This window comes from Balaenoptera musculus, chromosome 11 (assembly GCF_009873245.2).
Source record: "Balaenoptera musculus isolate JJ_BM4_2016_0621 chromosome 11, mBalMus1.pri.v3, whole genome shotgun sequence".
NCBI classification, from domain to species: domain Eukaryota; kingdom Metazoa; phylum Chordata; class Mammalia; order Artiodactyla; family Balaenopteridae; genus Balaenoptera; species Balaenoptera musculus.
Genome location: NC_045795.1, coordinates 22184411 through 22199129, shown reverse-complemented (window position 1 = coordinate 22199129; position 14719 = coordinate 22184411). Strand labels below are relative to the sequence as shown.

The 14719-nt window shown below is 40.8% G+C and overlaps 1 non-coding gene across 1 annotated transcript; it reads left to right on the top strand.

The window, feature by feature from the left end:
• The first annotated feature begins 6021 nt into the window (after positions 1-6021).
• TRNAA-AGC lies at positions 6022-6093 on the top strand. The gene has a single exon. It is a non-coding gene; the product is annotated as a tRNA-Ala (tRNA).
• Positions 6094-14719: the final 8626 nt, after the last annotated feature.

Sequence of the window (14719 nt, the reverse complement as noted above, 5' to 3'; positions counted from 1 at the left end):
CTGTTTTCTCCTACGGTATCTTCTCTTGGGGGTAACACAAAACTCAAATTATCGCCTAACCTGTCAATCAAGATTTTTGGAGTACCTACTGTAGACTTTGACATCTAGCTCAGGGCTGGAATCTAGGGACACTGATGAGGGAGAGACTACTGGGGGTGGGGTGGAGGGTGTCCCAGAATGAGCACGAGATTTGGAGTAATAACAAGTGCGCTTCCCTGTCTTTCCAACATAAGATTATATAAACTGTTGCAGAGCAAAAAAAGTGACAAATATTTGCACTGCTGTAAAAGTTACTTTAGGATTAAAAACCTTAGAATTTACATTTCAGAGAGGAAAAAAGAAATGAGGGAAGATATAAAGCTCAACAAACTACAGACCTGCCGTTTTCAGTTCTATTATGGATCATATTGCAGAAATGAAACCATTTGGGCACATAATTTTAAGAAAAGAACATTCTAGAGTTAGTGATTTTATTAATAATCCTTTGGCCAAGAGTGAAAATACAGACTGAAGGAATCTTAATACCCTCTACTAAACAAATTTAGAAAATTGAAGGCGGACTAGGGATACTAGCTGGGAATGAGTTTTGCATAGCAATTAAGTTGCGCTCTTTGGAAACTGGTGGTTACATTCCAGAGGAGAAAACAAACTTTTGAAGTCTAAACTCTTTAGTGGATTCTCTTGGATTTTCATCTTAGCAGCCATACCATTTGCAAATAAAAATTGGTCTCCCCTAACCCGGTTTTGTACTTTTTATTTCTTTTGCCTCTTCTTTGCCTCTTGTTCAAGTCTTTAATCCATTTTTTAATATTAAAAAAATGGAAGTATAGTTGATTTACAATTTAATCTATTTGAGTTAATTTCTGTGTATGGTGTAAAATAGTGCTCCAGTTTCATTCTTTTGCATGTGGCTGTCCAGTTTTCCCAACACCATTTATTGAAGAGACTATCCTTTCCCCCTTATATATTCTTGGCTCCTTTGTGTGGGTTTACTTCTGGGCTTTCTAGTCTGTTCCACTGATCTAGGTGTCTTTTTTTTAATACCATACTGTTTTGGTTACCATAGCTTTGTAATATAGTTTGAAGGCAGGAAATGGATGCATCTAGCTTTGTTCTTCTTTCTCAAGATTGCTTTGGCTATTCACAATCTTTTGTGGTTCCATAAAAATTTTAGGATTGTTTGTTCTTTTTCTGTGAAAAGCACCATTGGAATTTTGATAGGGATTGCTTTGGGTAGTATGGACATTTTAACAATATTCATTCTTCCAAACCATAAGCATGGCATATCTTTCCATTTATTTGTGTCTTCTTCAATTTCTTTCATCAGGGTCTTATAGTTTTCAGTGTACAGGTCTTTCACCTCCTAGGTTAAATTTATTCTGAGGTATTTTCTTGATTGTTTTTTTAAAGAGTGAGTAAAAGTGAAGGTCCAAAAATAATAATATAACTTCAAATATTTTGCTTTAACTGAAACATCACCAATCTTTTGAAAAGAGAGAGGAGAAATTCCTTATAAGTTTCTTTCATTAGACACACTTAAAATGTGTCTGGTACAGATTCCAGTTTCTATTCATTTCAAGGGAGTGAGAACTTCAAGACATTTTGAATCTCAGTGGAGAATCCTCTTAGATTTTTATATTTCCTCCCTTCTTTGTTCATGGTGATATTGCATTTTATTAATAATTGCTGCCTTTTATGCAATCTTTGCAGCTTTAAAAATTAAGGTTAAGCTACTAATGGGGTTCAGGACATGCTACTTCAAAATGTGGTACCTTGGTATACTGAATATTTAAGCTGAAGGAGTTTGAGAAAACAGGTTATAAAACTCTCAGGTGGAGGTGCCTTCCCTATACCTGGAGGGAAAGAGCATCCTTACCTCACATCCCCTTCAGATAGAACAGTGATTTCTCTGCTCTTTCTCTGTAATTCTGATCTTTCACCTGTTTGTTCCATTTAATCTAAAATCTCTTTCCCTTTCAAGAGCAGTTACATTTTTATTCTTCCAAATACATATCTTTTATGTCACTTCTATGGTTCCTTGGAAGGACAAGAGATAGTACCTAACTGCCAATCTCCTTCCCCTCGCCCATGCCTTCCCTGCTCTCTTTTACTTTTTCTCCATCCTTCTTATCCCCCAGTTTTAATTTCTTCAAAAATTGAAGACATTTTAAGGGGTTATTGTAATAGTTCTTTGGCTGATGAATTCATAAGCAACAATTGTTGGGTGGAGTATCGGTTGTGAAAGCATGTGCTGGCATGGGACGTTGACATGGTGGGGGTGTCCTATTTTCAGCACTCTGGAAGATTGATTTTCCCAGCATGGGCTGGCAGCATGGAGCGGTTGATTTTTTACCCAAAATGATTCTAAGCAGGGAAATCATTTTAATTTTATCACTTTAAGCTCTGTCCAGCAGCTCTACATAAGAATCATCACTAGAGATTACTTGAGGGTGGAAGATATGACTTCTGTTTCTGTGAGCTGCATACCCCTTGTTTCATGGTGGAGGTGTTTCCATGCATTCCACCACATCTACAGTTACTTCCTCCACTGAAGTCTTGAATTCCTCAAAGTCATCCATGAGGGTTGCATCAACTTCTTCCAAACTCCTGTTAATGTTGATCTTCTGACCTCCTCCTATGAACCATGAATTTTCTTAATGGCATTTAGACTGGTGAATCCTTTCCAGAAGATTTTCAATTTACTTTGCCCAGATCCATCAGAGAAATCACTATCTATGGAGTGGAATCTTAAACCAGTCAATCTGGAATTACCTAGTCAGCACTAGTGAGATAATCTGCCTGATAGACTCCTGCCATCCTCCAAAGGAAGGTGACCTTGCCACAAACAATCCACTCTTTGCTAGTAACATCTTTGTCCTGCCCCCTCCTGTCTGTAAAAGTCTTTCACTTTGTACAGCACTTTGGAGCTTCTTTCTATCTGCTAGATGGGATGCTGCCTGATTCATTAATTTTTGAACAAAGCCAATAAGATCTTTTAAATTTATGCAGTTGAATTTTGATTTTTAACAATGTCTAAATTCAGAAATTTTGTTTTTTTCTGAAAACCTTGTAAAGCATAAGCATTTTTCTACAGTCTGTCTTCTCACCCTCTGCCTGGGAATCCCAATCAAACATAAAAACAAGCAAGCAAACAAAGTCAGTGTTTCCCACTGATGTCCCAGCAACCCAGGTCTAAGCAGACAGCATCCTTCTTTAACACTCAACACTGTTCCCTGACAACCACATAGATTGGTTTCCCTGCTGCACTTTAGAAAGACACCTATATTCGGTTACATAACTTCCAACTGTAGGGGATGAAAAATAACTTTTCCTCTACCTTCTAAGGTCTCAGCTGAGCCCCTGTAACAAAAGACAGATTAAGGAAAGAGCAGACATGTTTATTAACGTGTATATCTCATATACACATGGGAGACACCCAGGGAAGTGAACAACTCTCAAAGAAGTAGCTTAGAATACATGCTTAACTATGATCTTCAGCCAAAAACAAAGAAAGAAGTACGTGAGGAGTTGACCTAGAAAAGCACGGTAAAAGAGGGTACGGTTTGTTATGCAGATTTAAGTCAGGGCCTTCTCCACTGATGAGATTCTCTTATGATTTAGATTCTACAGAGGTTGTGAATTTTGGTCCCAGGAACCATCAGCAAAATCTGAAGACCTGTTAGAACTGCAAATTCTCGGGCCCTACCCCAGACCCACTGAATCAAATTCTGGGGATGATGTCTTCAATTTATATTTCAACGAGCCCTCCAGATGATTCTGATGCACCTAAAGTCTGTGAATGACTGGACTAGTAGGACCAATGCCTTCTGCTCTCTCACCTTAGAGCAAGGGGCCTTTTTTCTCTCCTACCTAGAGAAAGCGCAGGAGCGATAGGGATCTGGGACACTTCTACTGTTCTGCGCATCCAAATCCCCAGCGTCTTGAGGAACCCCCTCTGCTGCACTCTTCCTCCCACCTTTCTGCCTCCTCCTCCTCACTTCCCTTCTTGTCTTTCTCCTCCTTCTGTGTTAACTTTCCCAGGATCCTAGTTCATTCCAGTTTCTGTCCCTAGATTTTCAGGCCCAGTTGTTCCCAAACTGGTCTATCTGATTCAACTGAGGGATAATTATTATTTTTTAACATTTATTTTGTTGAAGTATAGTTGATTTACAATGTTGTGTTAATTTCTCCTGTACAGCAAAGTGATTCAGTTATACATAGATATACATTCTTTTTTCATATTCTTTTACATTATGGTTTATTACAGAATATTGAATGTAGTTCTCTGTGCTATACAGTAGGACCTTGTTGTTTATCCATTCTATATATAATAGTCTGCATCTGCAAATCCCAAACTCCCAGTCCTTCCCTCCCCCCCTCCCACAAGTCTGTGAGTCTGTTTCTGTTTCACAGATAAGTTCATTTGTGTCATACTTTAGATTCGACATATAAGTGATATCATATGATATTGTCTTTCTCTTTCTGACTTACCTCACTTAGTATGATAACCTCTAGGTCCATCCATGTAGCTGCAAATGGCATTATTTCATGTCTTTTTTTATGGCTGAGTAGTATTCCATTGTATATATGTACCACATCTTTATCCATTCCTTTGTCGATGGACATTTAGATGGCTCCCATGTCTTGGCTATTGTAAATAGTGCTGCAATGAACATAGGGGTGCATGTATCTTTTCCAATTACAGTTTTGTCCGGATATATGCCCAGGAGTGGGATTGCTGGATCATATAGCAACTCTTATTTTTAGTTTTTTGAGGAACAAACGTTCTGTTTTCCATAGTGGCTGCACCAATTTACATTCCCACCAACAGTGTAGGAGGTTCCCTTTTCCAATTGAGGGACATTTAAATAACATAAGATTCCCGAGCAGAGCCGGAGATTCTGAGCGCACTCAGCGTCTAGGGAGTGGGGGACGGAAGTCCGTAGTTTTATTAAGGTCCTCCAGGTGATGTTCCATCTTTAGGGACCGCAGAGGTGTTGTATAAAAAACACTTATATATCCCTTTAACCTCTGGGTCTGAGGGTCGCCTGTGGCCCATGCTTTGTATACCCCATTTCCCCTTGTCTATCCGACACCCCCCGCCCCACGTGCAAATCCCCTGGGTCTCGACAGGGTCTGATCCGCCGGGATGGCCAGGTCCGGAGCTGGGGAGGAGGCGAAAGGGAGATCGTGATTTCAGGTCTCCAAGAGTCCCACAGGGGTGAGAGAGAATCAGAAGAAAACTTAGGAAAAGGATTTAGGATTTGCCCCAAATACTCATTTCTGGGTTGACCCTCGTACCCAAAGCCAGAGAACGGCGGGAAGCGCCTAATGGTTGAACCTCGGAGAGTAAGGGGTCTAACGACTGCAGGCGCACGGACAAGCCTACTCCTTAAAACGCCTTCCTTCTGCGTGCTTTTCACTCCGTGGAGGATTCGGCCCGAAAGGGGGCGCTATAAGGCTGCTCGGTTTCTTTCGCTCCTCTTCCCGGTGCGCGCTTCTCGGTGGTGCTCGCGATCCGAGGCTCAGAACCCGGGAGACGCAGGCGCCATGCGGTTTCCCGACTCCGAGGCTGGACGCGGGAACGTACCGGAGTCGGGGGCTGCGACCGACGCGGGCCTGTCTACAATGCCCCTTCAGTCTTCTCTCCTACCTGGACCTGAATCCCCATGACACCGTTTAGACTTTCTTCTTTTTATCCTCCTGCATTGTACTCAGTTTTCTGGCAACCTTTTTAAGCAGAGGTCTTATCCCAGACCTTTCCCTGGGGGCGGCCAGTCAGGACTGCTCCCTTCTCCACCGGCAGGTGGCCGTCGAGGTGGCGTCCGAGAGGGTGACCAGTAGTGGGAGAGCTCAGGACCAGACGGGACATTCGGTAAAATGTTTAGTTTGCCTTCTCACAGCCTAGCTACAAGACAGTATCCAGTATAGAAAATTCAAAGATTGAATTTGATGAAGTAAAATTTCGTCGAAAATGTAGTAACGGGTCATAGGAATATTTCTGAGCTCCTTCTAGAAGGTGGGGGTGTAGCTCAGTGGTAGAGCGCGTGCTTAGCATGCACGAGGCCCCGGGTTCCATCCCCGGCACCTCCAGGGTTTTTCTCTCTCTTTAAAATTACTTTTCGTTCTGAATCATTCCCGGACACATTCTCGTTTGCTGAGAATGTCCGCCGTCTGGCCTCTTTTCTGATTCTTTTGTTCCTTTCAGGTCTTTTAAGTCACAGAAAAAACAAGGAAAACAAACCGACTCTATTTTGTTTTTAATATGGGCGCATTTTTGCTCTAGGGCCGTGGCACCACCCTGGGTAGCTGAGTCAACTAGCGAAAGACACGATTAAAGAGGCTGGGGGAGCACCAAACCGCTCTGGACTCCAGAAACCGAAAAACAAGCGAGGTACCAAATTAACAAGCACAATTACATAGTTACGTTTCGCAGTATCATCTAAGGGCAAGAAACACAGAAAGGAGAAAAAACGAACAAATGTGAAGTCCATCTGAACTTTTGAAAATGTGAAGGAAATTTTCTTTAGATTCCTTCGTTTTCTGAGCTGTTCCTGGGTCAAGGAATAGATCCTAGGAGAGGAAAGCTTTCCTATGGGTTTCCCTACCACTCTCTTCCCATTACAGCCTCCCTTTCTTCTTTTCTCCATCTCTCCGTTTTTATACATTATATGCATTTCTTTGACTTATTGTTCCTGACTTTTTTTTTCATTGTTCCTGACTTTAGAGTAACTTTTAAAGTATAATGTAAGCTTTAGATCTAGATAGAAGTTCTTTATTGCGTTAAATAAGTTCTCCCCTTTTTACCTGACTTGAAGTAGCATGTGATTGGCTAATTGTAAAAGATGAGTTAAGGAGGGGAATCAATCAGAAAATAAAGATACACACTCCTACCCCATATTCTTACCACTCCTGTCTCCATCCCACATTTTGAAGGGCCTCACCGCATACACGTGTGAACATCTCACACACACTTCCAAGATTCATACATACCCTTGGCAAAGAGCCATTCCAGGGCCACCTCCTAGGCCTAGGACCATGCACATTAATGTCATGGTCTGCCCCCAGGAGGATAGATTCAGAAGGAGGCCTGTGCAGGGCCTGGAAGAAGGGAGGATCAGAGCTGTTTGAGCAGAGAATTCTAGGAACCCTGGTATCATTAGGGAGATACTTGGCCAGGAGAGGCCCCAGGGCATAAGCACTTTTTGCCCAGGCTAAACCTGCCACTGAGTGTTTGCTCCAGAGTTTAAGGGTATATTTGTGTTTAACAATACCTGAGGGACTTCCCTGGCTGTCCAGTGACCCAGGCTCCGTGCCTCCACTGCCAGGGGCACGGGTTCGATCCCTGGTCGGAGAACTAAGACCCCGCATGCTGCAAGACCTGGACAAAACAAACAAAAACAATACCTGAAACAGTCCTTTCCCAATGTAGTTCTAAGATTAACCTTTCATGCTGTCTTTTCCAAAATTCTCAGTTTCCTGACCCGTGTATGTGTGGGTCTGGTAGTATCTCTTGCAACTTGTACCTGCTGGGCTGTATACTTGACAATACTTGCAAAATTGGAGTGTAATGTAGGGGAGGAAAACATTTTCCTCGACCCTTTTAGGGTCCCTGACTAGGTCTGAAAATTGAAACAATAAAGACAGATTAACAGGAGAAAAGCATGCAAATTTATTTAGTATAAGTTTTATTATGACATGGGAACCCTCATAAGAAAATGAAGACCCAAAGAAGTAGTTAAACCTGTGTATTTTATGCTAGGTTTGAGGCATAGTGGAGAGTCATGGAGGAATATGATAGTTGATGAAATAAAATTCATATTTTATGATAAGACAAGAAAAATTTAAACATGAATTTTTTCTCTGCCCTTTTGGGTGTCCTCTCTCCCCTTTAGTGTGTATCGTGCATCTGCATTAACCAGACCTCCTTAGGAGATAACATTCCTCCTTAAACTTGTAAGGGGTCAAGATGACCCACTACTTGCTTTGTACCTGCAGATCTGGATTGTGTAAACCATCACTATGTCATTTGACGTATTTATCAATGACATATTGTCTCTAAAACTTATACAACTGTACTTTGACCTCTAATGGGTAGAACAGTACTCAGAGTTTTCTTTTTTTAAATTTTATACATTTATTTATTTTATTTATTTATTATTTTTGGCTGCGTTGGGTCTTCGTTGCCGCGTGCGGGCTTTCTCAAGTTGCAGAGAGCGGGGGCTACTCTTCCTTGTGGTGCGCGGGCTTCTCATTGTGGTGACTTCTTTTGTTGTGGAGCACAGGCTCTAGGTGCACAGGCTTCAGTAGTTGCGGCATGCGGGCTCAGTAGTTGTGGCTTGCGGGCTCTAGAGCGAAGGCTCAGCAGTTGTGGTGCAGGGGCTTAATTGCTCCATGGCATGTGGGATCTTACTGGACCAGGGCTCAAACCTGTGTCCCCTGCATTGGCAGGCGGATTCTTAACCACTGTGCCACCAGGGAAGTCCCTCCTCAGAGCTTTCTGAAAGACTGTCTCTCAGGTTATAATCCTCAGGTTGGCTCAAATAATATTTTCCATTTCTTTCTTAGATCATCTATAGATTAATTTTTCATCGACATAGGTTAAGGACATTGTGATAAATGGGGGAAATTTAGCAAGGCTTGTCTTTTAGGGATCTTCTTTCTTCTTGGCATCCCTTTGTCTTTGGAGATAAGGGTGTTTCTTTCCTGCATACGGAGAGTACCTGTCACAGGTCACCTTTTATGACCTGTTTCAGGAAAGAAAGGTAATGGAGGGAAGTCAGAGTGAACTTTCTGCTTCTGCTGTTTTCTCAAATTCCTTCAGCTTAAAATATTCAATATGCTAAAGTGTCATATTTAGGGGTTGTATGTCCGGAACCCTGTCAGTAACAAGATAGAATCTGTCAAAGGAAGAATTGATCTAAACTTTATAGATTTCTCTAACAATGTTATATGTTAAAAGTTTATGGGAATTTTGTGGCATAGATCATATTATCTTAGTGTTACCTGAAAACTGAGTTCACCTCTTGGTGAGTGTTGAGCCAAAAGACACAACCAAGCCAAAGAGCGGGAGAAGGAAGGATTTACTACTTGCAGTAAGTAGGGAGAACACTGGGGATATTTCTCAGAGCTGTGTCTCCCTGAACGGCAAAGTTTTAAGCTAAGGGTACATGCATATTCACGAAGGGGCTCGAGCAGAGGAGAATTCAGCATAGAATTGGGGCAAAGGTTGACAGAGTCCAGGCTCTAGTTGATTGAAGTCGCAAGGGTCAGCAAAGGTCAGCATTATCGTTCCTTAGGTTCCAGTTAGTCTGGTGGTTGAGCGCTCGAGAAGGTTTGGATCTGCACAACAGTTCAAGAATGTGTTTCAGGCTAATCTTTACCTTTGAAACAAAACTGGGAGTCTTTACAACTGATATATTGCCTTTGATATGGTTATTTCCCTGTCCTAATAATAGCTGTTTGTTCTTATATTCTTTTGTTCCCCTTAAAATCATTAACTACTGAGACTTCTTCTTCTGCAAGGGCAAGCACTGTGGCCAGGCTTAGGTCACAAAATGGCTTAGGCCTAAAATGGCTTCTCTTATGTCAAGAAAGCCATGCCTGGTTCTCTTTCTCCGTGGACCCCCTACCGAATCTGACTATGTTAGGGCTGTTAAATTAATTGAACAAGGAGGCCAATAGACTGAGGTGGCTCTAATGTCCACATAAGCAAACTAAAACTAAGGCTGTAAATGCTTCAAGGTTACAAAATAGAAACAATAAGGACAACCAGTCACAAACAGCCAACTAGGCTTTGAGCTATAGCCAATCAAATAATTTTCTTTCTCTGCTTCTGTACCTTCTTTATATAAGTCTTTCCCCTAGCTCTTGTCAGAAGGTATGTTAAAGAAAGCTCTTCTGAAAACTTGAAAATGTTGATTAAAAAAAAAACATGAATTTATACTACTTTCTCAAAGTTTTGAGAATGATAAGAACAATGAAATGTATGTCTTAATGGGAGAATCTTAAGAATCTCACCTCTAACGTGAGTTTCTCTGTCAATTAAGAGTGCTAAAGGTATTTCCCAAGTAGAGAAATAAACTCTGTAAACTGTAGAAGATACTATATATTGGTAACAGAGCTGTTGCCCTAGTCACACTTCAAGTGCTCAATAGCCACATGTGGCTAATAGCTACCATTTGGACAGCACAGATACAACATTTCCATTGTTGTAAAAAGTTCTGTTGGACAACACTAAGTTAAAATATTAGTCTTTTGGAAGAGAAAGCTTCACTCCAACCAAAAATTATACAATTTTACTTTTGAAGATAGTTATTGAAACATATTAAAGTTTTAAAAAATTTGGACAACTGAATGAAATCTATTTGTAAATACCCAGATGGTCTTTGAGATAAAGGACTGAAGCCTTGCCATAACTTTAGTTCTTTTCTTTTTTGGAAAGGGAGGTATGATAAATACAGATAGAAAAGATTCAGCTACCCAGAGAGCTTCTTGGGTAAAGTTTTCCTAACCATAACTTTGGAAAGTTTGGAGGAATTTGTCCTCACCATTATAAGTGCTTTTATGTATTGGTAATTTAAGCATCAAAGTTCTGGAGAATCACTTAGGCGCCACCAGATGGTCATCTTGGGAACACCAAAATCCTTTGCTATGTATGAGAGTTTTGAGATGGCCAATATCTTTCTGTAATGGTAGATTGTTGTTTTTGAATATGTCCTTCTGGATTCTTAAAATCATATTGAGAAGCTGTTTTTACAATACATTTTTATTTAGCTTCAAAGTTCTACCTTTAGAATAGTATTCACTACTCATAATTGAGCTATTTTTCAGATGCTATTTTTCTCTAATAAATCATTAACATTTTCCAATTTTTAATTGAGGTTCCCAAGGCAGATAAAAATCTCTGTGTTTCCATATTATAGCATTCCAAAATCACAAAAACCCGAAGTCATATGTGCTCTCAGTATAGCACATATAGTATATGCTATAGTATACTATATGTGCATCAGTATAAATCTTTAGCAAAGATGCTCACATTAGAACTATTAGTCCAGTCATCTGAGTAGATGTTGGCAAAGGGGTAGCTTCCTTTACAGTGTTAAGAAGTTGCAGTGTCTCCAGCACAAAGTATACCTTGAAATTTTAAAGATATGAACCATTGACAATGAGTTGTCTGGGGGAATATCAATCAGCACATGGAAGTCAGGATATACTCCCCCTTTCTCTATCTGACAAAAGGATCAAAGGAGGATCATTAATATAGTCATATCAATAGATAATTCTGGTCACCTCCGTCTTCTTCATCAGCTTTTAAATACACTCATATCTGACCTCACCAGACCTCTTGCCTCTGAAGAGCTTGGCAGTCAGCACAGTAAACAGCCTCTTCCAGCCTGCATCTTAATAGGATTCTGTTTTAGAATTTCCACTTTTGAATATCCTTGCTCATATGATCCATGTCTTTTCATAGCCTACAAAAACTGGTGAATCAGAGGAAGCTTTTTTCTCTGCTTGGGTGTTTCTCCTGTCGTTTCCTCTGGACTATGTTTAAACACTAAGCTTTCCTTAGGGAGAACCACCATGTACACCATCCTTGCCATGAAGGAGAATGAGGTGCTGCCTGCAGCACAGAGGGACAACTGCTGAGACTAACAAATGTGCCAACGTGAGAAGAACCATCAGTTCTAAGTGAATATGACTGCTTGGTCTCAGGGCCAGTGAAATGAGAGGTACCTAGTGTATTAAAGCAGTTCCCCACTTACTTTAAATCATGCTTCAGGTCAAAAGCCTAAAGAGGACCAACTGGGATTGAAATCAGAATCTTCTATCAGTCTTTTAACCAGAAAATAAAAAGGCAACCAAACTCTTGTCATCTATGAATACATTTTTCTTCCATTTTTTGATTGAAAACAGCTGTATAGAACCAAATACAGTATATGGAATCAATGGCTTTTCTCTCCTCAACCAAATTATTTTACCTTCTACTCTCATTCCTGATTTTCAGTACAGGTCCAGAGACATGGAGGCTCAGACTCAGAGGAAAAAGACCCTTGAATTTCGGGCTCCCATATTATCAAACTCTCTTATCTGTTCCATGCCATTATTTTGTTTCTGATAACTTTAGAGTCCCCTGAAGCCAACAGATTCAATGTAAAGTGGAATGAAAGAGGCTTATTTTTTTTTAAATTTATTTTATTTTTGGCTGTGTTGGGTCCTTGTTGCTGCGCGCGGGCTTTCTCTAGTTGCAGCGAGCGGGGGCTGCTCTTCATTGCAGTAAGTGGGCTTCTCATTGCAATGGCTTCTCTTGTTGCGGAGCATGGGCTCTAAGTGCACGGGCTCAGTAGTTGTGGCGCACGGGCTTAGTTGCTCTGCGGCATGTGGGATCTTCCCGAACTAGGGCTCGAACCCATGTGCCCTGCATTGGCAGGCGGATTCTTAACCACTGCGCCACCAGGGAAGCCCCCTACTTTGTTATTGATGACACAAATAATCTTTTTATATGGTGTAACCATTAACTTAGAGTTATAATTTTTATGCTTTTGTTTTTTAAATTCTATGCCAGATTTAAAAGTGACTTGTACACCTACATCATAAATTTTACAGGATTCTATATTTATCTATATGTTTACCTTTACCAGGGAGTTGTATATTTTCATTCAGTTTTGTATTCTGTTTATCATCTTGCTCCAACTTGAAGGATTCCCTTCAGCATTTCAGCTGGGGGCAGGGACAGTGGCATACTTCTTTATGACTGGCACTCCTGTTATAGTAGCTGGATGCTGGGCAAGGAGCAATAGCCTCAGGTCTTCTTGGCATCTCTCTCCTGGCCTGGAACCTCTGTCTCATGCTGGGCATAAAGGGGCCCCAGTATTTTCAGGCCTCCAATAAAATAGAACCTCTTTTCCATGAGTGGGGACTCGGTGAAAGACAGGAGCCCTCACCTCTTGGCTGCACTTGTCCAGAACTTAACCTCTGCAAGAAGGACCTGAGGGCAGGATTAGAAATGGAGGGAAGATATTATAGTTCTCCAAGTGGAAACCGGGTGGGGGGTAGGGGGCATGGAGCCCTGTTTTCTTGGCTGTATAGTTTGGAGTACAGGTTCCATCAGGCTGGCCTGGGGAGAGAGTAGGTTGTGACTCATATGCCACAGATCCTCATTGTTATAACTGAATTTTAATATATTTTCTTTCTTTTTTGTTTCTGAATTTTAGAATTTTATTTATTTTTTTTATACAGCAGGTTCTTATTAGTTATCCATTTTATACATATCAGTGTATACATGTCAATCCCAATCTCCCAATTCATCCCACCACCACCACCCCCCTGCCACTTTCGCCCCTTGGTGTCCATAAGTTTGTTCTCTACATCTGTGTCTCTATTTCTGCCCTGCAAACCGGTTCATCTGTACCATTTTTCTAGATTCCACATATATGCGTTAATATACGATATTTGTTTTTCTCTTTCTGACTTACTTCACTCTGTAGGACAGTCTCTAGATACGTCCACATCTCTACAAATGACCCAATTTCGTTCCTTTTTATGGCTGAGCAATATTTCATTGTCTACATGTACCACATCTTCTTTGTCCATTCGTCTGTTGATGGGCATTTAGGTTGCTTCCATGACCTGGCTATTGTAAATAGTGCTGCAATGAACATTGGGGTGCATATGTCTTTTTGAATTATGGTTTTCTCTGGGTATATGCCCACTAGTGGGATTGCTGGGTCATATGGTAATTCTATTTTTAGTTTTTTTTTTTAACATCTTTATTGGAGTATAATTGCTTTACAATGGTGTGTTAGTTTCTGCTTTATAACAAAGTGAATCAGTTATACATATGTCCCCATATGTCTTCCCTCTTGCGTCTCCCTCCCTCCCACCCTCCCTATCCCACCCCTCTAGGTGGTCACAAAGCACCGAGCTGATCTCCATGTGCTATGCGGCTGCTTCCCACTAGCTATTTATTTTACGTTTGGTAGTGTATATATGTCCATGCCACTCTCACTTTGTCCCAGCTTACCCTTCCCCCTCCCCATATCCTCAAGTCCATTCTCTAGTAGGTCTGTGTCTTTATTCCCGTCTTGCCCCTAGGTTCTTCATGACCTTTTTTTTTCTCCAGCGTTTGTTGTTTGTAGATTTTCTGATGATGCCCATTCTAACTGGTGTGAGGTGATACCTCATTGTAGTTTTGCTTTGCATTTCTCTAATAATTAGTGATGTTGAGCAGCTTTTCATGTGCTTCTTGGCCATCTGCATGTCTTCTTTGGAAAAATGTCTATTTAGGTCTTCTGCCCATTTTTTGACTGGGTTGTTTGTTTTTTTAATATTGAGCTGCATGGGCTGTTTATGCATTTTGGAGATTAATCCTTTGTCTGTTGATTCATTTGCAAATATTTTCTCCCATTCTGAGGGCTGTCTTTTCGTCTTGTTTGTAGTTTCCTTTGCTGTACAGCAGCTTTTAAGTTTCATTAGGTCCCATTTGTTTATTTTTGCTTTTATTTCCATTACTGTAGGAGGTGGATCAAAAAAGATCTCTCTGTGATTTATGTCAGAGTGTTCTTCCTATGTTTTCCTCTAAGAGTTTTATAGTGTCCAGTCTTACATTTAGGTCTTTAATCCATTTTGAGTTTATTTTTGTGGATGGTGTTAGGGAGTATTCTAATTTCATTCTTTTACATGTAGCTGTCCAGTTTTCCCAGCACCACTTATTGAAGAG